Below are 27,401 nucleotides of genomic sequence, written 5' to 3'. Positions count from 1 at the left end.
GGGTTTGTCGCTAGTCCGCTGGAGGACAAGGTAGGAGGTCATTCCTCCTCTGGTTATTGTTCTATTATGTGGTAAGTTATAATATTTATTTTATTCTTTGATGAATTTTTAAGTATCAGACTCATCTTTAATATTGAATATGAAACGGTATTTGTTCAAAACTCCTAAAAATTTTATCTTGTTGCTAATTTCAAAATAATGTTTTATAATCACAAAGTTTTTTGGTTTTTGATAACTATTTTACTCATAATAATTTCTAACTATTTTTTCTTTGTTTTAGATTATCATGTAGCTGTTTTGTTCTGCTATTTTCTTAATTAGTGGGCTTTGTTGTTGGTGAAACTAAATCTGAGATAGCAGTTATTAGGTAATGATATTATCATTTAGTTTCAGTTTAGATATTAATTTAATAATTGATTAAGTTCCCTCTATTTCATCGGAGGTAGCTTCTAAAAGGTAGCTTAAATGACTATACATTGTAAAAATGATTTGAGAATATTAAGATATTTTATTTACTTGTAAGTTATGATAGTATATAAATTTTCATAGAGTGATAAAAAAATGGTTTATAATTACATTGAATTTTATTATGAGAAAAATTATTTTGAACAAGATTATGTTTAGGACAGTGCAGAAAGTCTCGAGTCTGTTAATTTAAGTTATCCTCAAGATTTTATTAGGTCCTAAAATTTTAGACCTAAGTTTTTTAAGTATAATTATCATTTGGCTTATTTTCTGTGTGCTTTTCTTTTTCGTAGAAACCTATTTATAGCTTATTTTTTCTAGAACATTTTTTAGCTTGATCTAATACTTATTTTTTTTTTTCTGTTTTTTCAGTCATAACTTTTCGGCTCCCAGTTTATTTCGACAAGTGTGGTTCCAACATTGCCGATCGATGTAACCGGGCCCAGCTTGAAGGCGGTGAAGGACCGCCAAATTTTTATGGTCTTGTCCCGCCTATTTTTGACCGCAGGATGAGTCGCCTGTACACTTCTGGTTTACTTGGTAAGTGTTCTTTTTGCTTCTATTTTGGTCCTTTTTGGGCCTATGGTGCTTCCATCCCTTTTCATAGGATTGTAAAGCTAATATTTTTAAAGAAAACCCCTTAATACTCCTTTAGTATTATTTTTTCGGGGAATAAGATACATGCATGCTTATTCTTATTTTAGGTGAAGCAAAAAGATTAGGCTGTGTTTTTTGTAAATAGAATATGTGACTGATATATTTATAGTTAAATAGTTATTTGCTTCTTAGCAAATTACTTCTCCCCCTCTGCAAAAAAAATTTTCTCATTTGAAGGGGTGACAATAGTTTTGGGTTAATGTTTAGATGTCGATTTTTATAAGCTGCTTTACTTTTCAGTTCATCTTGTTTGGGAGTTGGGGGGGGTTGGGTTATATGTTAAAAACTTAATTTATTTTGTTAATATTATTTTGTATAGAACATGATAAAACACTATTTTCTGTCTATCTATAGAGTAATTGAGATAAGAGACATTGATCATTTGACTTATAGATTTAAGATAAGAGTGAGAGAAAGTGATAAAGAGAAAAGTCGAGAGAAAGAGAGAAAGAATTAATATTGCTTTTTGTTCTATACTGATAGGTTTGGTGTTTTGTTTTTATTAAGGAGTGTCGTGTAAGGCGAAAAATTTAGGTGTGCGAAAACAAAAATATGATTAAAGTTTTAGTTTATTAATGTTGATTTTGTTTTTATGTTTTATGAACTGCGCATGTGTGATCCGGTGTTTTATATTCTTTATTTTAATGTTTTTTAGAAGTGGTGTGTATTTCAGCTTTCTCTCTGCCTATATGGCTAGGCGAGCGAGTGTAGGGCTGTTATTCTGCTTTCTTTTACTTTTCTTCAAGCTAAGTTGGCAGGTGTGTGCGTGTTGCTGTTTAGTCCATGATGTATATTGTCTGCTGTTATATAATGTATTTTAGGGCTATATGGCCTGAGTGTGCCTCCCGCCTAAGTGGCTTGGATACAGCTGAATAGTATTTGGATAACTTGCTGCTTTGAAACATATGTGAGTATTTTTTGTTTTTAATTACTTTATTATTGTTATATCTTTTTTGTTTTCATTTTAAAAGTTTAATTTTTATGGCCTAGAAATTATTATTTATCCTATAAACTTTTTTGTCTGTAGCGAAAAATCTCGCTAACCACTGCACCGATATGGTTTTTCTTTACAGTAAAGCTACCTATAGGTATTGGGATGGTTTTAGGCTATTTTATTTTTTGAAAAATATGGGTAAGTATGGTTTAGGCTATTTTTTGCCCTGCCAGATTCTTTTGATTATAGAGCCCCTAGATGCTAGGGCCACAGTGACTAGTTTATTTAAAAAAACGATAAATTTGTTTAAAAGAAAATATTTGTTGACAAAGTTAGCTTTTTATTTATAAATTTACGAGAAAAAAGATTTTTGAGTGAAGTATTTTAAGTGTAATAAAACAAGGATGACAACATCCATAAGTAGCGAAGCATAAAAAAAAATCATTGGTGGTAATATGTACAAGTAGATTTGGAGTGTATTTATTAATTGATTTATTGGAAAAAATAAACATGGATGGAGTAGAATTATTCCAAACATGAAGAAAAAATATTTTAACAAAGAGCAAAGTGCTTCTATGGTTTATATTCTATTACACAAAATTTTTAGATTGTTTTTATGCGCACGAAAAACGAGTTTATCCTATATTTGTCTACTTGTCAAAAATTATTTTGCCAAAACTGACAAAAAAATTATTCGGCGGCAATTATTACTTATTTAAGAAAAAACTGGGATTGTTTAAGGGTAAAAATTATAAAAATCTAATTTTTGAAGGAGGAACTTTTTGTATCTTCACATTTTATGTAAAAATTATAATCGTGTTTAGTGGAGAAAAATAGATATATTGATAGTCTAATATTTAAGATGTCTTAACACACATATTGATTTAGCTTATAAAATTATAAAGGGAGGGATAGGTAAAGTGAATAAAATATGATATTTAAATATTATGATATTTGATTGTTTAAAAGGGAATAGATACATAGTTATTTCTCATCTGGTCATCAAAAACTTTTTAAATAACCTTTCATAATTCTAATCAAACTAGATTGTTCTATTAACTAAAAATTGGTAATTTTTATGCCTTTTTTCCTGTTTGATAATTGAGGGGAAATTTGAACATTTCTTTTTATATTATGTTTCTAAGGATATTGAACTTGTTGTATATACTTGAAATAATTTTCTTACTTTTAAGGATTCATTTTATGACTTTAAATTGTGAATTTATATTTAAATTAAAGTGGAAAATAAGTAGGAAAAAGTTCTATTTTTAAATTCGTATTATTGACAAAACTACCCCTCTATCTACAAGGGATGAATATCAGAGATAGTTTAGCATGTTAATATCCTTTTTATCAAAGCAAGGGTGATGTTAAAAATCGGTTTACATTTTAGGAAAAAATAAATGTTAAACAATTTACTTTTTGTCTGACAATAGAAACCTATTTAGGAGATTTTAATTTTGACTCTTTGTCAGACTGTTTAAAATGAAATATTTCGCTTTTATCATTTAATAATTTTAACTATATATGGGAGAAAAATGGGCCAATTGAAGTTACTTGGATATTTTGTTGAAACCCTGTTTGATTTTGTTATTGTACTGGAAATTGAATATTAATATTGTTTATTTTATAAATTTCTAAATTACTTACGTTTGTATAAAAAGACATTTTGTTGCTAATTCTTTACATCTAGAAAAAGTTATCATATTTTGGGGTTATTAAAATTAAAACAGAAAATTTCGTTTTTTTAGTGAAACAAGAAATCTTTTTTCCCTATATTTGATATTATAGTTGAGATGATTTTAAAGTTTGATAATCCGATGAGAAATCCTTTGTTTTAAGGCTATAAAAGTCCTTTATTTTGCCACACATAACAAAAGGCCTTTATTTAAACATTTTCAATTATATGCTACAAAAAAAAAAATTAACTTCCTGGAGGTCCAGGGATAACAGGATATGTAAAAATTGCTTTGAGACCAATTATTATCCGATGGATTAGAACCGGTTCTCAGTTATACTAAAACTCATGTATAGCATCGAATTATACATAATTTCCAACCAATACCAACTAAAAATTCATAATACTAGTTTAGTAATTTTTTCATTTTAGAGTTAGTGGAAAACTGTCTATAATACGATTTTCTACATAATTTACTATATGAAGTTTGAGAATACTTGAAATTATTTGTTTTGTAGCCTTAATCTAAAAATAAAATCTTTAAGCCAATGTGGAACTTAATTCAAGCTTCTATAAAATAGAGAACTTAATCAGTTCAGTCCTAAACTTTATGAAGTTGTATAGTTAGTAATTTTAAGTATAAGTACAAGAAAATCAAATTTATTTATGTGTATAAAAAAATTAGTAAAAAGTTGTTGAACTAAGTGCACATTTTTAAGCGAGTATCAAAACATATGTTTAAAATCAAGTTTAAAGGAAGCCTGCAAGAAATACCCCGCTCTAACTGCTGAAAGACTGCCACAAGTAGACCCAACACCCAAAATTTGAAGCCTCCAGCTTCAATAACAAAAAAGTTATAGACATTTTAAAATGACATTTTATAGTACATGAAATTTTTGAAAGAATCCCAATGCTCATACGAAAATTTTTAAAATTAAATTGCAAAGCCTAGAAGCAAAATTAAAAGCTCATCTTTGTCATAATTTTAGGTTGCCTGTAACTGATTCGATATTTACAATAAAAACACCCACCTTTCTAGTCAAAATCTCTCAAAAAAATTCAGTTTCTTTGTACGTTGCACAAAATATAGAGAGGTTTTTACTAAAGCCCGAAATCCCAACTTTTAAGGACTCTATTTTTAGCTATTTTGTCCCTTGATAAATTTTCCTCTAAAAGTACTTTAATTAATTGTCATGAATCTTTGCATATCTGGCCTTAAACATCTAAAATAAATTTAAGATGTTTTTCTAATTAAAGAAATTTTATTCGGGGGAAAAAAGTAGTTAAAAGAAAATGACCAAACTTACTTGTGAAAGTCACTCTTGCGGACGTTTTATTAAATTTAATGTTTAAAACATTAGTCAGCTGTTACTTTCTTCAATTGGTTGTCGGGAATTAATTAATTTTTTTTGTAAGCAAAATAAATCTATAATTCTAAAATAATTTTTATTCAGTCCACTGCATAGTTTACATGGTAGTTTTGCCGTAAATAATTTACATACATTTCTTTACTACAAAGCGTTTCCCCTAAAAATCACATTATAAAGCTGTGAAAATTTCCAAACATTTTGAAAAATTCATTCAGTTCGTTACAACAAAAATGTTTTTTGTTAGTGTTTGCTACCTACTTATTGTGGCATTCTCGAGGGTTGTGTAATTAAATACCTATGTACCTAAGAAATTTTTATGTTTAAATTTTAAAAAGTTTACAATTAATTTCAGTTTAAGTTATTGCGATAAAACAAAAACAAATACATGTATTTATCCATCCAAGACAAGAAACCAGACACCCTTCCATCCCAAAAAACAGAGTTGAACCTATATATTCATTACATAATATTTATTCGTATCCCAATTAATTACAACTATTTTTTGTTTCAGAAATAATGATTTTTGATTTGATTTATAAATACGTAGAGTAACGCAGCCATCAGCTAACCGTATGCACAACATTATTATATAAAAGGTAATTGAATTAAGTTATTATCAAAAAAGATCTACTTAATAGTCTATGATTATCAGTTATGCCTGTTATTGGTTCAGTGCAATTTCTATTATTTTTTTTGAGGGGGGGGGGGTGTCTCTTATATAGTTAGATTCTCCATCTATGCACAGCACACTTATGAATCTTAACATTTATTATTTTTCATTGCACAACCTGGAAGTCCTAATAGTGCACGGTAATGATCGAGTATTACTTTTTAAAGTCATGGCATTCCCTTTCCTCTGTATTATATTGGAGATGTTAAATTTCAGTCAATGATTTTAGTAGTAAGGCTTATTTTATGTATTAGAGGTTTTAATTGGAAAGTAAAAATTTCCCCTCAACCCCCGTTCTTATTTCTCCCCTCTCTTACCCTTTTCCCTTCAGGTACATAAAAACAAGTTTTTCTCAAACTCAAACCAACAAAATATTTAATTTTCGACAATTTGAAATGGAATTAATTAGCTGAATAGCAGCCCCTTAGATTGGTAGTCTGTTTATGTATAACAGATAACTGATTATTTACACCTTTTTAAAATCATTTTATCTGTTGCTCAAGTTTTTTTTTCTAACAATTTAGTATAAGCTTGGCAACTCTCTAAAAATGTCACTACTTCCGATATGATAAAATTATAGCTGTCACTCTATATTTCTTAATCATTATTTGACTCTAATTCTTATTTGACAAAAATTTATTATTATTTTTATTTTCAGATGATATTTGAACACAATCCAAAAAACTTTAGCTCGTGGACAGTGCTAAAAACATCTTAAAGTACCTAATTTGAATATATTGGAGTGATAAATAAAAATAAGTGATAGAAACCTGGTTGCTCCCCAAAGCTAACTATAAAGCATATTTTTGTACAATATTTTGTGACATTTTGCTGCACTTAATGAAAAGAACAAGATACTAAATGAATTTAATTATAATGAAAGAAAGTTGAAAGGGGGGGGGGGGGTCGGTTTGATATTTTTAAAACCAAAACTTAATGTCAATAGAACGTAACTAAGGAAAAAATAATTACAGCACTGATATTTGGCATGGCAGTTGAGGAATAATGTGGAACTGCGAAGAACGTCCGCTCTAGCTGAAAATCGCTAATTTCCGCCGAATTTATTTTGCTTTTTCTCGCGAATTTAAATAATTTTGAATCATTTCAAGAACAAAATTTCCTTATATTTATATGACACTTGAATTATTTGATTTTTTTAATATGTTTAAATATTGAAAACATATGTCAATAAAAAAGTGCATGTCTTGGATGTTTACAAATTGTCTGATTTTGCGAGAAAAGGCAAAGAAAATCCGTGGAAAATTGCCTTTGATTTTAAGTTTTTGTTTTAAAAGTGTCACATTCGCCCTTCTCCAAGTTTATGTATACTGTTGATGTTTTAAGTAAAGTATTTTGGCGTTATCCTCTTAGAATTTTTTTTTTCAATTTTGAAAATTTTAGTACCCCCCGACAAACAACTACTTTAGGTTAGGTTTTAGGCTAGGGAGCCGAGCGCTGCGGCCAGAGTTCATAGTTCGCTGGGGGGGGGGGGGGGGGGGATGTACTTAAATTTTCAAAATTAAAAAAAAAATTCTAAGATGATATCACCAGTATTTTTGTTAATTTTATAATCTTGACTGAAAATTAATGGCAATTATCAAAATCTACTCATACATTTGACATATTTTATAACTTATACCTAAGCAATATTACACTTCCAAAACTTGTGTTCAATAATTTATCTTTAGAATGGAATCCCAGGGACAATTTTTATTTATGCATGGATTTTTAGGAATAAGACAATAAAATAAGTCTCCAAACTTTTAGAGAAAATTAATAAGAAAATGGGGTATGGTCCTTTTCGTGGCAACGCCCCTTGTAAAGGAGTTTCTTTGTATTTTCACAGCATCTTTTCTCCTATTTCTAGCTCCTGCGGGGTCAATTGCCTAACCCTTACGGGGCAATCACCAAACCCAATATAACCTTACCTAACCTAAAATAACTTATCAAAAGACATTTTAAAAATACGACGAATCGCCCCTTAAGGGGCGTTGCCATGAAAGGGACTATACCCAGAAAACGTGATTACATAACCTTCAGGACCAATCTTATGTCCATTCCCTGCATTCAAGTTTATTTTTTTACATCAATGGATACATTATGCCTATATTTTAGTTATACTTATTTTATTCCTTTTATATGCCTAATTCTATTATTATTATTATGTGATTTTGTTTAAAACAAAGCTTTTCTTTATTTACGGTTGTTCCATCTAGGAAGTTAGCTCTTTACGTTAATTTAAACAGGCTATAATTGTATTATTAATCTCAAACTTTGTATTTAAATATTATATTATATTAAATGTTATATTGTAAAAGTTTAAGTATGTTCTTAAACAGTATACTGTATTTTAGAAGCTTTGCAAAAAAATTCTTACAATTTTGATAAGACTTATGCATTTATATTTTGCTTATTCAGTTTTAAAGTTAGTTTGTCCTTCCATTTCGCTTTTATGGATGTTGTCATTCTTATTTGTTTAAGAATAAAACTAGACTTTTTCAATATCATGCAAGAACAAACCTAGATCGAGTTTTTTAGGATTTGTATGATTCCTAATTTTTGTTTTTTTAGAATTGTATTGATATATGTATTGCCTTATGAAAATATATTATCTACTTTTACTTAATTTTAATATAAATACCAATCAAATAAAAACTTAATTTTAAATATTTTTTCTTCTTTTGTCATCCTTATATAAAGAAAAACAATGTCTTGTCTGTGTGTACCTAATCGGATTTTGCTAACTGCTGAAAAGAATGTTTCTCCTTTGCAATGAATCTTTTTATAGGTCAAGGAAAGATATACAGGGTGCGCCACATAAATCCGGACTTTTTTTAAACGGCCATAGCGCCAATCAGGACGTTTGACCCCACTATATAAAGCTTAGGTAATGACCTTTTAGCCCATGAAAATCTTTGGACAATGGAGGACGTGTACGCCGAGCTGGCCGCGCATATGTTCAACAAGGCAGATTCGAATTGCGCAGATAAATTACCGTGGATCTATGACTTGGGCCTACTAAATCTGACCTCAGCCCATCTGTAGGTGAGATGGACTAATGAAACTTGCTGGAGATACTATCAGATACCTAGTAAAAACACTAGAAAAGACTAAAGCTCTCTATCCCAGCTGACTTGGCTGTAGTACTCCGACAAAGTGAACCATGGTAGATTTTAAGATGTCAAAAACGTCAAAAATCCTAAAAATTTCTCGGTTCTTGACTTCAGTGGCCCATATGGAACCTTGAAACTCGTTTTAGACTATGTATTGCGCTGATAACCCTATCTTAATCTTCGTGCCATTTTTAAAAAGGTATAAAACGTTGTTCTAGCTTAACTGTGGCCCAAATGAGAGCCACCATGTCAAAGGGTAGCTTTAAAGAGAGGTTAATTTGGATCCTGCTGTTACTCACTCCTTAAGGAGATGTGGCCTCCCAGAAGCCCCGATCTTAATCCAATGGACTTTTGGGCCTGGAGCGCCATTAAAGCATGAACCAATAGACGCGCCCATACCAAAAAGACCTCTCTCATTGCTCCTATCATGGAGAACTTCGCCTGCTTGAACAGTGACATTGTGACCAGGGTCGGCGGGCGGGTAGAGGTGGTGATTGAGACTGGCAGCGATTTTAATTAATAATCTAATAGTCAAATACCTAGGTTGCTTCCAAGTTTTTAAAATTCAATAAAATCTTTGAAATTGACGATTTTATGTTTATTTGTTTAAAAATAAATTTAAAATTGGACGAGGTCGACTTTTCCCCTTCCTACATTGAGTGCCCCTAGAGGCTTCTAGGGGCGTAGCCGCTAGTATTAAATAATCTAATAGTCATATACCTAGATTGCTTCCCAGTTTTTAAAATTCAATAAAATCTTTAAAATTGACGATTTTATGTTTATTTGTTTAAAAATAAGAAAAAGTCCGGATTTATGTGGTGCACCCTTTGTGGGAGAATATAACTATAATGTTTTAATCTTTTATCTAAAGTTAAGCTAAAACAGGGATGATGGATAACTTCGAATAGAATTGAAGACTTTTAAAGAAGGAAATCAATGTTGTGGGGTATCCGTATATGCAATGAAGTAAGGGGGGGGGGGGTAAAATATGGTGACTTGTGCCACGCCATACCAGCAATTTTATTTTGGGCGCTACTCCCTTAGTTTTAGAGATAATTGGGTAAAATCTTTTGGGTTGTGTCAATAATTACCCCAAATTTTGGTATCTTTCAAAAAAACGGCGGCGGGACCGCCGCCCCCCGCCAACAAAATTTTTTAAAGACAATGTTGTTTTTTTGGCGGCGAACGGCAGTTCCGCCACCGTTTTTTTAAAGATACCTAAACTTTGGGTAATTATTGACACCCTATAAAGATTTGGATCCAATATCTTCAAAAGCATAGGAAAAGCACTTAATTTAAGATATACAGGGTGCGCCACATATCTAGGGACTTTTTCTAAATTGTAAACAAATAAACATAAAATCGTCAATTTTAAAGATTTTATTAAATCTTAAAAACTGGGGAGCAAATTAGGTATATGACTATTAGATCATTGAATAAAATCGCCGCCAGCATCAATCACCGCCTCTACCCGCCTCCTCAACTGCTGGCAGGCCAAGGTCAGAATGTAACTGTCCAAGCTGGCGAAGTTCTCCTTGATAGTGGCAATGAGGGAGGTCTTTATAATATGGGTACGTCTATTGGTGCATGCTTCAAAGTAGCCCAAGGTCCAAAAGTCCATTGAATTAAGATCGGGCTGCTGGGAGGCCCCATTTCCTTAGGAATGTGAGTAACCGCAGGATCCAAATTCACTCAACTTTAAAGCTACCCTTTGACACGGAGGCTCTTATTTGGACCAAAGTTGAGCTAGAACGACGTTCTATACCTTTTTGGAAATGGCAGGAAGATTCATCTAGGGTTATCAGTGCAATTCATAGTCTAAAATGAGTTTTAAAGTTCCATAAGGGTCTCTGACGTCGAGAAACAAGAAATTTTCAGGATTTTACTCGATTTTTGACGTTTTTGACATCTCTAAATCTGCCACGTTTCACTTTGACGGAGTACTAAAGCCAAGCCATTTTAGATAAAGAGCTGTAGTCTTTTCTAGTGTCTTACTTATGTATCTAACAGTATCCCCAGCAAGTTGCATTACTCTAGCTCATCTACAGATGGGCTGAGGTCCGATTTAGTGGGCCCTAGTTGAGAATCCAGATTATACCACCGGCGCACTTCGAATCTGCCTTGTTGAACATAAGCGCGGCCAGCTCGGAGTACGAGCACATCTTCGCCCAAAGATTTTTTTGTGCTAAAAGGTCATTACCTAAGCTTTTTATAGTGGGGTCAAACGTCCTGATTGGTCAAGTAGTTTTGACGCTATGGCCGTTTTAAAAAAGTCCCTAGATATGTGGCGCACCCTGTACCTTGTGATAAACGAGAATTTGAAAAAATGACTAAGTCCCCCGCAGGGTTGGTTATAAATGAAAAAAATCGGCAGGAAATTTTTTTGAAGGGGGCGGCGGAAAATGGCGGCGAACGGTGGCAGTGGCGGTCCCACCGCAGTTTTTTTTTTAAAGATAACTAAACTTGGGGTAATTATTGACACCCCATGAAGATTTGGATACAATATCTTCAAAAGCATAGGAGAAGCACTGAAATTAAGATATACCTTGTTATAAACGAGAATTTGAAAAAAAGTTGGTATAAAGGATAAAATTTTTGAAAAAATGTGGTCTCAAATAATTCCAAATTGCCTAATTCGGCGAGAAATGAAATAAAAATATTTTTTGGGGCGGCGGCGGAAAATGGTGGCGAACGGCAGTCCCGCCACCGTTTTTTTTTTTTTAAGATACCTAAACTTGGGGTAATAAGTGACACCCTATAAAGATTTGGATACAATATATTCAAAAGCATAGATGAAGCACTAGTTTTAAGATGTACCTGTGATAAACGAGAATTTGAAAAAAGTCCCCCGCAGGGTTGGTTATAAGGGAAAAAATTTTTGAAAAAAATAACATGGTCTCAAATGATTCTAAATTGCCTAATTCGACGAGAAACGCATTAAAAAAAATTGGGCGGCGGCGAACGGCGGTCCCGCCGCCGTGTTTTTTGAAAGATACCAAAACTTGGGGTAATTAGTGGTACAACCCAAAAGATTTTACCCAATTGGGGTGTCACAAGTAACCACAATTTACCCCCCCGCCCCCCCCCCCTTTTATTGTTAAGATATCTTCCTAATACTCACTTTGTTTGTCTGTCCGTTGATGATACTCTTTTCTTATTCATGAGACTGGCTATTATGCATGATGTCATCCTTGTTTATTTATGATGCTTCAAAGCACAAATAATCATTTCCTACTTCTAAAGAGCAGTCCAATATCGTCATGGGTGTTTTATTGTCAATTATGTTTTATTTTCAGAAAAGGACATTACTTACAATCAAGTGTTTTTTTCATTGGTGAACCTGAGTATTTTTAATGAAAATTCTCTGTTTATGTTTAATATAGTTATATCTACTAAAAAAATTAAGTTTAGCCGTTGTTTTGTATAGAAAAACTTTGAAATGTTAAGCTTTTTTGGCGCAATATCATCTAATTTTGTTAATTGTGAAATATTATTAATAAAACAGTTTGAACTCAACAAAACATTTGATGATATTTCATTATTTCATATTTTTTTCACATAGAACCATGGTAAAACTTATATAGTCTATATTAAGCATAAACCTAAAATATTCAAATAAAATACTAAGGTTCAATGCTGAAAGGTGCTTAAAATCACTTGCTCTTGTTCATGTATAGTCCCCTTTCAGCCTTTTGCCTTAGGAGACAAGAAAATCACGTTTCCCCCTATCCATGTCTAACGGACCGACGGACAATTGGAATTATATTGAAGCTTTGCTACTAAAAACATAACAATCATAAAAAAACTAAATACAATGAATGTAAACTAAATTTATTCACTTCATGAAAAATTAAAACATTACCTAACTGATTTTAACAATAAAAAAACATACATGACAATGATAGGACTATATAACAAAACATATGGGGGGGGGGGTGGTCACTAATGCCGTTTTGCCATATGTTAGTCATGTGTTCTAATACTTGAACACTATTAAATACAAAAAAAATTCCATTGTAGTTGTTTTAATGGGGTTTAATGAGGAATATTTAAGTAACATCGGCTTAACGGAAGCTTGCAAGAAATAAAACGTTCAAAAAGAAAATAAGAATTTTAGGCTTTGTTCCTACATTATCTAGAAAAGCTATAAATCACCCTTCCCCCGCCCCTTAACAAAAATACAAAAAAATAGATGTTTGAGATTTAAAGAAGTAGTGAAATTTTAAATTAAAAAGGGGGTGGCGGGTGTGACACTTTTTGAAACCAAAATAAAAGTCTAAGGAAAACAACTTATAAAAAAAGTGTCAGCACTGAAATTTGGCATGGCAGTTGCTTTACAGAGGTGCAATGTGGAACCGCCGTTTTTTGCCGATTTCTTTTTGTCTTTTTTTCTTATTCAAATTAGGCAACTTTGAATTATTTGACACAACTTTTTCGAAAAAAATTTCCTTATATTTTCACTTTAAAATATTTGAATATTATAAGTGTAAACTGAAAATAAATTTCTATTGAAAAAAAAAGTTTGTTTCAGATAATTCTAAAGTATCTAATTTGGCGAAAAAAGACAAAAAATAGAAGAAAAATGGCGAGAGCGTTGGTATCGCCGCCGTTTTTTCACAGTTCCTAATCGTACCTCTTAAAAGCTACTGACATGAAAAAATTCAAAATTGTCCATTTTGTTTTAGAGGAGTAACTTTGACTTTTAGTTCTGGTTTCAAAAAGTGTCACACCCGCCTCCTCCCTTTGAATACTGTAGGTATAAAATATTATAAATCAAGGTGGGGAGGGGGGTAAAGCAACCATCTCGTAATCAGTGTGCAAATGGCACTTAGAATCCGTGTTTCGTTATAAACTTGGCATAGTATTTTTTTTAAAAAAATAAGGGCTAACGGCTGGCACCACAGTGCTAATTTTAGTGCAATTAGTCACAAGTCACATTTTCACAATATACTCTTGGCTGCTCCAAGCAAATTGTCACGAAATATGTATGAATAATGTTTATTCTCTATCAAAAGTTTGCAACATAGTTAAAATCACTGGACATACCAAAAAAAATTCATGTCGTGTGTATTTTTTTTTTTCAAGCGCTGCAAACCGAAACTGTAAGGATAGGCTTGTACAATATAACATGCCCAGTTGTTTGATAAGGTTGTTTGATAACACTTTAACACAGCTCCTGCTGCCATAATGCGACGGTTTCGTGCCTCATCTTAGCAATAACATCTTCGGATAGGGGCTTCCTGTAGAGTGCGGAGGTTGCCTATAAGATCTCGCCAATCCTGTGATCGGCTACGTCCCACTTCCGCTCCGGGCAGTCTGTCGAAGTCCCACTCGTGTACAGGAATAATGCTGCTGCTGACAACAATACACTCATCAGCCTCCTACGCTAATGTTGTCGTGGGTTGTGAAATGGATTTTTATTGTCTATAGGCCAGGTAACTCCGTTCAGGGCCATCATGGTTTACCTGGCCTTGGCCACACTAGAGAATGGGACATAACATCTTGGATAGTCTATGTTCGTTTCAACATTTCCTGTTACAACAAATTAGATGTTATTTGTATAGGTACAACTTAAAATGTTATTAAATTAAAAATTGCTAAAGTTCAGGTATCAAAGAATACCTTTCTAAACTTTAGATTATTTAATAAAAGATAGGGTAAGGATGGGCATAGACCAGTAAGGAGCTAATCCGGTAATTTTTGACCTACCTTCATAAAATGACCTTTATCTTCATGTTTCTTTAAAATAAAAAACATTTTAATTTTATTTTTTAAGAAAATTTTTGCGAGAAAAAAATCGAAATTTCACGTCTTTAAAAAAAATGATTTTTGACAAAGAAGGAATAGTCAGATCCTAATGAAAATTTTTGTGGATAATTCCTATAACCTATACTGATTTTGATTATTTATGTTTGACTGGCCGTTTGGCCGTTTTTCGTCGATTTTTTTAGGTTGAAAAAACGTTACCGGAATAGCTCCCCTGGGTGTGGGGGTAATTTTCGGTAATTTCTTCCAAGTCCAATTATGACAAACTTCTAAAAGTCCTAGTATAACGTCCTTTTAGGACCTGATAGTCTTTTCCGTAAGGTTAATAATGGTCTTGGTTTCATTTGATAATATTAATATTTACCCCATTTTTTTTAAAAGACCGAAAAAAATACACGATTTGCCCCCCCCTCACCCTAAACAAAACTCAAAATATAAACCGATAGCTTATTGAAGTAGTTCCATGAAGAAAATAATCTAGTCTAAAAAATATTAATTAATTCTGTTTTGCTCAGCAAACTTAATACCTAGTTATCTTATATTGTCAGTTTTCGGGTTGCAACAAATGACGTTACCAAAAAAAATACAAAATAATATCTAGTTTGTTCCTTGTGTTGACGAGGTCAAAGATTCTTCAAAGCTTATACTCTAGCAGGGAGATTAATCTGTGTCCTGAAAATAAGTATATACTTTAGTCAAATAAAATTTCAAAACTAAGAGGGGGGGGGTAATGCAATCTCGTAATCAATGTATAATTGGCACTTAGAATTCGAATTTCGATCTGAAATTTTGCATAATCCTTGGTAAGTCTATTTTCCATAAATAGTAGAAAAAGTTGAAAAAGTAACGGCTGGCGGCTCAGCCCTTTAGCCATTATTTGGCGTTTTTCAATGAAAATACATCACGAAACCTATCTTCACTTCATACTCTTTGCTGCTCCAAAACGTTTACAAACGTTTCTAGCCGGTAGTTGCTGGTACTAGAAATCTAAATAAATTTTTTTTTTGTATCATTTCACATGATTTAAAGCAAAAATATGGTTTAAAAAGATGATTTCTACGTAAGGGGGGGTTAATGCAACCATCTCGTAATCAATGATTAAATGGCATTTGGAATTCAAATTTTGATCTGAAATTTTTCATGAGTAATCCTTGGTAGGTCTTTTTTTCCCTAAATCGAACAAAAAGTTGGAAAAGTAACGGCTGGCCGCTCAGCCGTTTTTGCCTGTTTTCAGGACAAAATCATCATTAATTACTTAGGAATCAACTTTTTAAAACATATTTTTGGTTTAATTCATGTTAAATGATTGCAATAACCATTATTTAAAATTTCTAGTACCAACAGCTACCGGCTAGAACCGTTTGGTAAGGTTTTTGAGCCACAAAAAGTTTTAAGTGGAGATTATGTTTTGTATACATTACCCAATAATGTTGCATAATGAAGCCGCTAGTCTATTATAAAAAGCAGAATGATGTCTTTCTGTCTGTCTGTCTGTCTGTCTAAAGTGTAAGATCTCAGTAACTGCTGAACCAATAGGGTCCTACTCCTCAGGGAATATACCTACTGGTCTTGTGGTGGCTTTAGGCTACTTTCTTGTGAGCAAAAAATCCCCCGGCAAACAAAAATTCTTTTTGTAAACTAAAACAAATAAGTGGGAGGGGAATACCCCTGTAAAAAAAAATACCCCCCTTTAACTTATATTACAATTTAAAAACGAACGATTCTATTCAGGAGGTGTACTTCCAAATACTTCTTGGGGCGACCCCCCTAGAGGCTAAGGGCGAATCTGCTAGAATATTTAATCGCACTAATTAAATGTATAAAAACTTTATTATGAGGTAGGTACTGTTTACTTGATTAAATTACCCCCCTCCTCAGATTAAGGGTGGGTAATGACGACTCCAATCAGCTTTCAGGGGGGTAATTACAGGGGGCGGGGTAGAAAAATCATGGCGAGCTTCGAGCGCTATTTTATCCCCCACACAAAAACAAATAAAAAAGTTAGCTTGTATGTCCTTGGATATGTGTACTACTTTATAAAAAGTTTCAGCCTTCTATCTTTCATAGGAAGTGAGAAAATAACATTTCCCCCAATTCATTAATTACAGACAGACTGACGGACGGACATTTGGAATTATAGAGTATCTTCGCAACTAAAAACACAATAGGACAATCCTGTTGCAATACCTACCTTTAAAGAATTTGAGGAAACTTCATTAATTTCTGTAGAATTTTGTTGCAAGGATTATGTGTCATTCCCTTCCATCACCTCTTCATTCTCTCATAACCACTGGCGTCCTCACTTTTATTCCTACCCAACCTCCAAAAGGGTTTCATCTCTCCGGGTAAAGTTCTGGCATAAGCTAAAACAAAAATAAAATAACGCATTAATTCAGAATTATTTAGTTTTGAATGGACTTATTGACTTTCTGATAGCTATTATAGAGTTGATATGCATCCTAAATTCTATCCAACTGTTATTGCAATCAGGCAAAGTTTAAAATCGACAGGACAATTCTGGAGAGCTAGCAGACGGACTGACCCTAGTTATAAAAAGCTATGTTTAAAAAAAACCAAAGATTATAAATAATATCTACCTACCTCTAAACGGATCCAGTTGAAGAAAAACTTTATTCCAATTCATTGTAAATAATACCTAATATGCGGAACTCTGTAATTTTTTAATATTAGTATTTTTAGGATATAGGAAATAAGTATGTTATCCATCGTCATGTAGCTTAATTTCGTCTTTTAATCAAAAAACGAAATACGTTTTACAAAAAAAGTCCTTGCCCCTTATTATATCAATTATTCTGAAATATGGCTATTAACTGATAATTAAGACCCCAACATCGACAAAATAAAGTTGTTTTATCTATATTTTTAACTAAAGAGAATACTCACTATGTGAGTATAAGAATATGTATAACACATGTTATCATGTTCTAGACTATTTTAACACTTCCACCCGACCCCTCTCCCTTACCTTATTTAGAAAATTAAAATCCAAGTCAAGTTCATCCCCCTCCCCCTTCCATAACCTTCCATCTCACATGACTTAATAATTGATATAAAATCAAATTAGAGGAATACTTTATCTACCACCAAATGAATTAAAAAAATTAAAATAATGTTAAAATTTAAAAAAAAATTCTAAAATTAGAGAAAAATATCAATACATTTTTAGGACTTGATTATAGAAAAGCTTCACTTTATTTTTTCATTAAGAATTTTTTTTCTATCTAGAAATCTTTTTTCATAATTCTATTTGCTGACCAAGTGTAGGCTTTTCAGAGATTTTTAACTCCTTGCACACTCCCAACATATGTTGTATATATTATACATAAAAAAAAACTGCGAAGCTTTTCTATAATTAGGGTCGGTCCGTCCGTATGTCCGTCTGGGACAGACAGCTTTTTTTCGTTAGTCTAGGCATGTTAGAATTGTTTAAACTTTGCATGGTTATTCCTGTAGTAGTTAGGTACGATTTAGAAAGCGTAGCAACTCTATAACCGTAACCAGAACGTCCGTACGTCTATTTTAAACATGTTGCTTTTTAACTTATTGTTGTTTTTATATAGTTTATTTCGAGGTAAACTTGAAACTATGAAATTAACAACAAATGTTTATGTTATGTAATTCCCCGCGATTGATCCGGTCTTTTTACTGATTACTAGGACAACTAAGTACAATGTTATAAGAGAAGCATCTCTAAGTCCAAGAAATGTAGGTATGTTCTATACCTTATCCCATATTTAAACAGTTTTACCACAAAGGGGGGTTTTTTTAATGCAACCATCTCGTAATCAGTGAGCAAATGACACTTAGAATTCGAATTTCGATCTGAACTTTTGCATGAGTAATCCTTGGTAGGTCTATTTTCCCTAAATCGAACAAAAAGTTGGAAAAGTAACGGCTAGCGGCTCAGCCGTTCAGCCGTTTTTTGCCTATTTTCAGGGTAAATCCATCATCAATTACGTAGGAATCAACTTTTTAAAACATATTTTTGGTTTAATTCATGTCAAATGATAGCAATAACCAATATTAAAACTTCTAGTACCAATAGCTACCGTCTAGAACCGTTTGATAGCGTTTTGGAGTAGAAAAGAGTATTATGTTGAGAGAGGTTTCGTGACTAATTTGCAATATAGATATCAAACAAATGGCAAAACAGATGAGCCGCCAGCCTTTAGCCGTTACTTTTCCAACTTTTTGTTCAATTTAGGGAAAGTAGATCTACCAAGGATTACTCATGCAAAATTATGGATGGAAATTCGAATTCTAAGTGCCATTTGCTCACTGATTTCGAGATGGTTGCATTAAACCCCCCCCCCCCCCTTTACTTAAAATTTTGTTTCAACCTTCATACATATTTTTTCTGTTTTTTTGTCCTACCGTTTCAGAGCTTCGCTTTTATGGATGTTGTCATTCTTTTTAAATAGAAATCAAGTGAATAAGAAAAAGTAAATGGATACTGGACCTTCTTGTAACGATTATACAGTTGCTATGCTTCCTAAATCGTATCTAATTTTTAAAGGAATTATCATCTTAAGTTTCAAATTTTTAGGCTAATTCTAACCTGTTTAAATCAACGAAAACAGCTAACTGTCACAGACACACAGACGGACGGAGGAACCATAGTTATAGAAAACTTTGCTTAAAAAAACTATAAAAGCTAACAATTATCGTCTATAATGAAATATTAACAACCAGGAATCTTCATTAGATACGACAGAAGTCGATAAATTAATTATTCACTGATTATATTATTAAATGCAATTTAAAACACTTTTAGAAAGAACCAATAAATTAATTTAACTACAAAAAGTATCAACATCAATACATAAATTTGAGAACGTGAATTTATATACAAGACTACCATTTTTTTTAAAGTAAATTGTCCTCTCCCTCCCTAAAATAGCAACCCAATAATTTTCGAATGGCAATTTTACTTTTAGCTTAATGCTTTAATTAAATATACAAATTTAATATTTATCGTTGAGTCGAGAATAATATTTTCACAACAATGCGTAATCAATCAGCTGTTTCAGTTTGTTGCATTTAGCGACACATATTCTCCTAGCGGTGGAGTAGGGATGTCGAGCGGTGGGCTCTATTAAATTCATGTAATAAATAGTTAATTGTTTCTCATTTATCAGTGAAAATTATAATTAAATTGCTAAACAAAATATGTATGGTTACTGGCAACCTAAAAATTTGACAAAGATGGGATTTTAATTTTGCTTCTCGGCCACGTAGTTAATTTTTAAAATTTTTCATAGAAGCATTAAAATTCTTTCAAAAATTTCATGTAACACAAAATGCCGTTTTAGAAGGTCCATAACTTTTTTGTTATTGAAGCTTGAGGCTTCAAATTTTGTGTATGGGGTCTACTTGTGGCAGTCTTTCAACAGTTAGAACGCTGTATTTCTTGCAGGCTTCCTTTAATCCTCATAAACACAAAATTAATAAGTTTGTTTTTATAAAAATTAGATAAAATTAGACTTACATACAGGGATCTTAAGGGATAAGACAATGGATGATAATCTGTTGGAAATTTAAATTTAAGACACTTAGCCACATAAAAATTTGATCTAGTTAGACATACATACAGGGATCTAAAGGGATAGGACAATGGATGATAATCTATTGGAAATTTTCGTCACATATGCATATAATTTAATAAAAATTGGATTTAATTAATTTTGGTCACATAAGCATATAATTAATAAAAATTGGATTTAATTAACTTTGTCTATTTATTAAAACCCGATGTTTAACAGGAGTTTTTATTTCTTTTGGGATCAAGTTCATGTTTATTTTCAAGGTCTTGTATTTTTGGATAACACATGTCTGTTCATAAATTTTGTCAACTATTAATTTTTTATTGTGTGGTGTTTTCTTATTACTGCAAAAAAATCTTAATAGCTTTATCTATTTAATTGTTATTAATTCTTGTATTTTATTTTTAGGTATTGTGTCTGTAATTGTATTTGGAGATTCGAAATTTGCTGAGGAAACTGAAACTGTGAACTGAAAAGAAGATGGCATTGGTGACAGCTGAGAAAATTGCGAAATTCCTACCAGTTTTACTCTCCATTGGGGCCTCCTGTAATATGCAGATGTACCGGATTTGTCTGCAGAAGTGTGAAGGGCTTGTGGATACTAATGGAGGTATAGAAGGTAGGAATTTGTTGTTTTAAGCAAAATTATTCTATAACTAAATTGTATGTTTTATGCAGTTTTGTGGGGAGTTATTTTATAATTTTGATTGTATGTTCTTTTTCGCTACAAAACTAGATATGTCTGTATTTGTTACAGAATAGATAGCGTATCTGCTCTAGAACTAGAATTGTCGTCTGTTGAACTTTTTAATATTCTATTGAATTTATTTATTTTATTAAGCACACATAATTGCCCTACTTTATAATTATAATGATGTTTATTCTTGTTCAAACTTTTTATTATTTTTTTCTTGCCTTTTATAAATAAAGCATTAAAGTAATGTATATAGAGCAATAAATAGTATATGTAAAAACCACCCCTTCTCAAAGACCTTTTACACGACTTTTGGTTGGGTCTTTGAAATAAGCTGAATCATTCAAAAATGTAAATACAGCCGGGTGCTGGCAAAAGAACCAAGAGCAAATTGCAAACTAATGTTAACACAAGGACGCCCAAGCTTTTTACTTAGCATGGGGGTAAAATGAGGATTTCTATATGTTCAAGGGGAGTAATGTAAGGTATTTAAAAACTTGAGGGGTGTAAGGGATAAATACACCATTACCCCTTTACCTGGACATCTATGTTTCAGTTATTAATGATTTCTCCTAGTTAATTTCGTTTTTGCTTTATTTAATTACTGTTCATTTGTTAAAGATTATTTTGAAATATATCTATTGATCTCTTGAAACTGAAAATAACCCAATACTTGAGATAAGGACATAGTTAATTTGCCACCCCCACAAGGGAGAGCTCAACCATTTATGGAAAAATAATCGAAAACAATGTAAATATAGGCAAAATTTAATTTGGGAACATCTGCAATATATTAGTTCTACATTTGTTGCTAGATGTCTCTAAAAACTTGATAATTTTGATTTGCTACAAAGTAATCACACCATTAGGAAAAATGTCTTATTAATCTCAAATAACTAGGTTTTAAAAATGCAGTATTGTAAATCGGAAAAGATGATTATGTATATAATGGCAGTTTTAGATACTTCACATAAGTTTGGACAGAAATGACAATTTTTTACTAAAATTGTCCCTTTCTTTTTCAAAAAGCAGTAAAAAGCATTAAACAGCTATACTTAGAAAGCAAAATTTAATGGAATTATTTTTCGTCTGCAACGCTCTAGGTCTTTGCAATTGGAAATCAAATAATATGCTCTTTATACATTTATACTATAAATTTATTAATGAAACTCTGTGTCTCATTGTATAGTTCTAAGAATGGGATCTGGAGATTCTTAAAACGTTTGGATAATAACTATTTTATACCTTATCTTTTTAGCTAGATAAACCCTAATATAATTTAAGACATTAAGTATTTTATTTAGGGTTTTTATTAGACTGTTGCTTACTTTAGAGTAAATCGATTTAATTGGCTTAAACTCCGGCTTTGTTTCAAGCTTATTCATATCAATCCTGTTAGTTCCGCGTTCAGTAAGTGCAATGAGTAATAGTCTCCCATTTGACATACTAATGTAAGCAATGATAAAAAATAATAAGCCAAATAGCGCAAGAGTACCACCAATTACCATACTTGTTAATAGAACTAACATGATTGTCATGAATTTATTTTGAGAAGGAAAGTCTTCAAGATATTGGAGCCATGATAAGGCCTTTGTGTTTCTGGCCCCATTTTTCATGCACAATGCACTTTTAAAATCTGATTTTTCTTTAATTCTATTGTTTTCAGATATGTCAGTGTTGTAAGAGGACTGTACAGTTTTGCAGTAGTCAATTTTCTGCTCATCTAAATCCTCAGGGTAATTTTCTTTGCTTTTTATTTTATTGATGTTTGTCTGTTCGTCTATTTCCTCTTTTTGCCCCAAACTATTTTCTAAATCGACTTTGCTTATTGTTTGATTTAAATGTTCCTCTACAGGTTTATTTCTATTATATTCGAAATTTTCAAAAATTTTCCTAGTCGAATTAACAGAAATTTTATTGTTATATAATTTTTCAATATTTTGACTTATTTTTTGATTTGACGCATAATTAGGGGATTTACTAATATTATCCAATTTTGTGTTAGACACACTTTCTTTTATATTGGTAATTATTGGCGGATTAATTTTATCTATTGGATTATTAACAATAGAGTTTTCTATTATTTTTAAATCATTGTTTATAGACGAACAGTTTAATGTTGAAGTATTAGATGTTTGACTTTCCATTAATATATTTTCTATTAGCTTATTAGTATTATTACTATTTACACTATTTTGGGTATTATTATTGTCATTATTTTGGGTAGTCGAACATTCTAGTACTTCAACATTCTTAATTTTTTTATTTTCATTTTGATAATTAATATCTGAATTTTCCAGGTTTATCTGAATGGACAAAGAAATGTTGATTTTGGGACCAGTTTGATTTTGAGGTGAGATTTTCCCTAGAATAGGGGTGCCGGGTATGTCCCAAGAATCCGTAACTTGTGGTATTTTTACCTGTAATTGTATGTTTTTGCTTTCTTGAGAAATACTCGGCTGCCCTACTAGTTTTTTTCCATTGTTGGCGGGAGTTTGCACGCCGACAATGGATGGTATAGTCTTGATACACCATAATTTAAGCAGCGTGGGCATTGTTCTTTTGAGAGAGTGACATTAGGGAAAGTGAAACATTCCTCACTACCATGGGTGTCAGAATTACACAATAAACAAACTATACTGTTAGCTTTTTCTTTATTCTTTTTATACCACCATTCCATATTTGCTTTTTTAACTGTTTCATCTGGATGTTTTAAACAGTATCTAGAATAGTGAGGCTTTTGGCAATGTTCACAAGTTTTTTCCTTTTCTACTTGGTTTACATTTGCATTTTTTTGTCTGTCTATCTTTCTTTTTCTCTCAATGGCTGAGTTATAAAAGCTTCTATTATTGCTAAACCAGCTTAAGATGGTTTCTTTAGTAATGTAAGGAACATTAGTGGATGTCAAAAATGCAGATTGCAATAATGGTGGTACCAAATAGGTACATATTTTTTCCCTAAGTTTAGCCATTTGATTTTCATGACTATTGCCTGTTTTTTGCAACATGGCTGCCAAATATATTATTATTTTATTTGGTCTATCTTCATCTTCAGCAGTGAATCTATAAGTGTAGAATTGTTTCTCATATTCATGTGGGTTGAGTAATTCTGCACCTATGGTAGTTAGGATCGATTTTACAAAATCCTGAGCACTAAGGGCATTAGGATCTATTTCTAGCATATCTAGTTTATTCCTTGATTCTGTATTAAAGTAGTGAATAAGAATATTGTTGTAGGAACTATGAGTAAAGGGGATCTCATATTCCTCCAAATATTTAAAAGTGCTAAAAAAAGTGTAAGGGTTAGTTTTTTCTCCATATTGGGGTGGGATTTTACCCAATATTTTGACTTGTCTGTGAATACGTTCGTGTTGACAACTGCCCCACACTAAATTATTTGGTATGAGATTAATTATTTTTGCTGTATTTAGGTCAGTGGTAGATGTATTTTCATGAAGAAGAAGTTTGAGTTGCCACATTTGAGATTCAGTTAAGATATTTCCAAGTAAGTTATTTTCTTGTCTTGTCTCTCTATTTTTGTTATCTCTATTGGTAGATGGAGTCCTTCTATCTAACTCTGTATCTGAAGAGCTAGAACTAGAGCTAGGACCACTACTGTTACCACGTCTATTCATTCTCCTTGGCATAGAGAAATTCTGTCTGTCTTTATGCCTGTCTTCTTTGTCACTATTGTCTCTTTTATTTTGTCTTTCTTTACTTGACTTAGTTTTGTCTTTATCGTGTTTATAACGATTTTCATGTCTATCATGATGTTGTTCATGGCGTCTTTGGTCCTCATTGCCATGTGGGTTAAGTGGATCATACATTCTGTCAGGCCTTTTTTTAGAATGTTTTTTACTTTTTTGTCTGTCAAAATCCTCACTATAATAGCTAGATTCTGACTCATAACCCGAAAAATCTGAAGTTGGTTTAACTACTTTTTTATTTTGGGGTTTATTTCCATTATTTTCTTGTTTTATTACTTGAATATTTGGCTCATTTTCATGTATGGGAGAAATGTCTTGTACATGTATTTGAGGCCTATGTACTATGCGATTTTGTCGCCTATTGCCTAAGACAAGCATTGTTGTTGCTGAGTGAATCTCAGGCCTAACATGAACACTAGGTATTTCCTCCAGTCTTAGATAATGATTTACTGCATTATTTAATCCAGGTTCATATTCTGGATTATAAGGTGGAGGATTTAATATTTCATCTTCTAATTGATCAATAATAATATCATCCATTTTAGGTTATTGCTGTACTACATATGGAATGAGGCCTAAATCAAAGATAAATGGAGCACCATTGTGCGTGGCCTATGCATTGCTGTACTACACATGGAATGAGGCATAAATCAAAGATAAATGGAGCACCATTGTGCGTGGCCTATGCTCTGGATAGAAGAGATAAATGGCAATGATGATGGTGACATATGGAATGATTGTTTGTCAATGAAGAGCTGTGCTTTTATGGATGCTTTACTGGTAAGACTTATTTAGTGGCCTTGAGCCAATATCCCACCTAAAAGAAAAAAAGTTAAATCTTACCTGGGTTAATCCGTAGGTAACGGAACCAATTATTATGCTTCACTACCCGGTTCCCGGAACAGTCGCGTCCTTCTGTCACACTACTATGGCCAAGGCGCTGCGCTCTCACCTCCTCTCCCGGTCCAAGCTCGATTCAGCGAAACACTAATATCTGTCTGTTTAGAAATACCATCCAATGAAATGACTATTTATATCTTAAGACCAAATCACCAGATAATAGATTACTAATCAGTAGATATATAATTTGTCTTAAAACCCTATTCCGAAAATAACGTGTTATCAGCGGTTTCAGGAATGTATATCGACGATCATACGTCTATTGGAATTCAAACTTTTAAGTTATTGATGCCCTATAATGAATTTTGATTAGGTATTTTAGACCAAGATCTATAGAGTAAGTTACTACCGGCTAACACAATGCATGGGGCGGTCTCACTAACCAACCTGCAGCCACGATAATTTGGCCGACCTACGGTGTTATCTTAAAGTCTTGGTGTAAAATATACAAAAATATACCAGATTTCCTAATATTTTATACTAAGGTTCGTCGAAGAAACTAGATCTATTTACCTTCGAAAAGATAATCACGAGAGTGCAGATCCAGCTGACCAGCCTCAACAATCTGAGGTGTTATGTCAGAAACCTAGTACAAATTATTGAGAAGTAAAATTCCGTCCAACCTCAGAGTAAGATCCCCGCTAGGGTTCACTAACCAGCCTTCAGACCACTATATGTTAGCCTTTGGTGTTATCTTATGGTATAGGAATTTTATGCTGCTAAAGAAATAAAATCTGTCAGAGTCTCAGAAACCATCAGGCGATCCCGGAATATGGGGTCTATTGTGGTATCTTAAGGTCCGAACAAATATTATTCTTTTCACTTAATCTTAATAGCTACCTATTAATATTAGCCCACAGGGGCTTAAACCCTATTATTTCCCCCCTATGCCTAAAGTATAAACAAAGTTTTGTAATATCTCAGATCTTTATTTTTAAGGAAATTTAATTAATTTTATTTAACAAAATCTATTTTATTTTAGGTATGTTATGGCCAAAGATCTCAGAGAGAAGTTTTACTCAAGCTAAGTTTCTAGTCAAAGATTTAACCTGCCTTATCCCTTAAGAAATTCGACTGGCGATCTGTCTTGCTATATCGCAACTGCCTGTATAGCCCGAATGAGCCACCTTTTATAGGCCTTACTTCCCAGCTAACTGGGCAGAGCCTAGAGAGAATCACCAAAAATGTTTCTCTTTTAGCTTCTCTTTGGCTGAGCCTAGAGAGTATCACCAAAATGCTTCTCTTTTAACTTCTCTTTGAGACATTTGAAAAGTCATTGAGTGTTTATACAAAGTGATAATATAACAAATTAAAGATTGTAAAGTGATCACATTGTATTTTTGCACATGTTAAACATAAAAATATGGAATCAGTGATTTCAACGAGTCCTATGCTTGAGAGATTCAAACCAATAACTGTTCTCGTGATCTTAAAGAACTATTAAATTTACATAATATCACAAGCAAAACTCTCTGAAACCAGAAAATCCACACCATTGTTATCGTTATACTAGAAAATATTTGACTATTGATTTTACTATTTTTCGTGGTTTTGTATGAATTACCATAAAAAGGATTAAGTTTTGATTCAACGAGTAAATGCATAAGGGAGAGATCTTCAAAGGGAAGTGGTAATTGGCACATATGTGGGTAAAATTATGACATGGGGGAAGGCTTATATTTTCATGTGTTAACTCGTGGAAAACTCTTATGGTGCCTTTCAGCTTATTGAATTCGTACTTTACCAGATGTTTTTATAAATCTTTATTTTTGATAGAATTATTTTGTTTTAAATATAATTTCATCATAAATAAGAAGGCAAGTTAATAACCATATTCTATTGGTGGAAAAGTTATAGGCACATAATTATTACTCATTTTAAACA

The 27,401-nt window shown here is 32.3% G+C and overlaps 3 long non-coding RNA genes across 7 annotated transcripts; 2 read left to right on the top strand and 1 right to left on the bottom strand.

Moving 5' to 3' along the window:
• Positions 1 to 1,452: 1,452 nt before the first annotated feature.
• LOC145304190 (uncharacterized) lies at positions 1,453 to 27,295 on the top strand. The gene is made up of 7 exons (XR_013874023.1): positions 1,453 to 2,029; positions 20,626 to 20,836; positions 22,578 to 22,647; positions 23,212 to 23,264; positions 24,342 to 24,415; positions 25,163 to 25,397; positions 26,500 to 27,295. It is a non-coding gene; the product is annotated as an uncharacterized LOC145304190 (long non-coding RNA).
• On the top strand, positions 4,489 to 8,441 carry LOC145335141 (uncharacterized). 5 transcript variants are annotated; one of them, XR_013885177.1, is made up of 4 exons: positions 4,489 to 5,700; positions 6,433 to 6,723; positions 7,070 to 7,117; positions 7,313 to 8,441. It is a non-coding gene; the product is annotated as an uncharacterized LOC145335141 (long non-coding RNA). The 5 variants fall into 5 exon arrangements; XR_013885176.1 differs by having other exon boundaries at positions 7,070 to 7,122; positions 7,326 to 8,441; XR_013885174.1 differs by having other exon boundaries at positions 6,433 to 7,117; positions 7,326 to 8,441.
• Positions 15,259 to 20,095, bottom strand: LOC145304191 (uncharacterized). Its single transcript, XR_013874024.1, has 3 exons — positions 17,255 to 20,095; positions 16,845 to 17,016; positions 15,259 to 15,325 (listed from the first exon to the last, which is right to left on the bottom strand). It is a non-coding gene; the product is annotated as an uncharacterized LOC145304191 (long non-coding RNA).
• Positions 27,296 to 27,401: the final 106 nt, after the last annotated feature.

The sequence above is a fragment of the Acartia tonsa genome, chromosome 13 (genome assembly GCF_053477335.1).
Source record: "Acartia tonsa isolate MP-2025a chromosome 13, ASM5347733v1, whole genome shotgun sequence".
In the NCBI taxonomy this organism is placed as follows: Eukaryota; Metazoa; Arthropoda; class Copepoda; order Calanoida; family Acartiidae; genus Acartia; species Acartia tonsa.
This window is presented reverse-complemented; position numbering and strand designations above follow the sequence as displayed.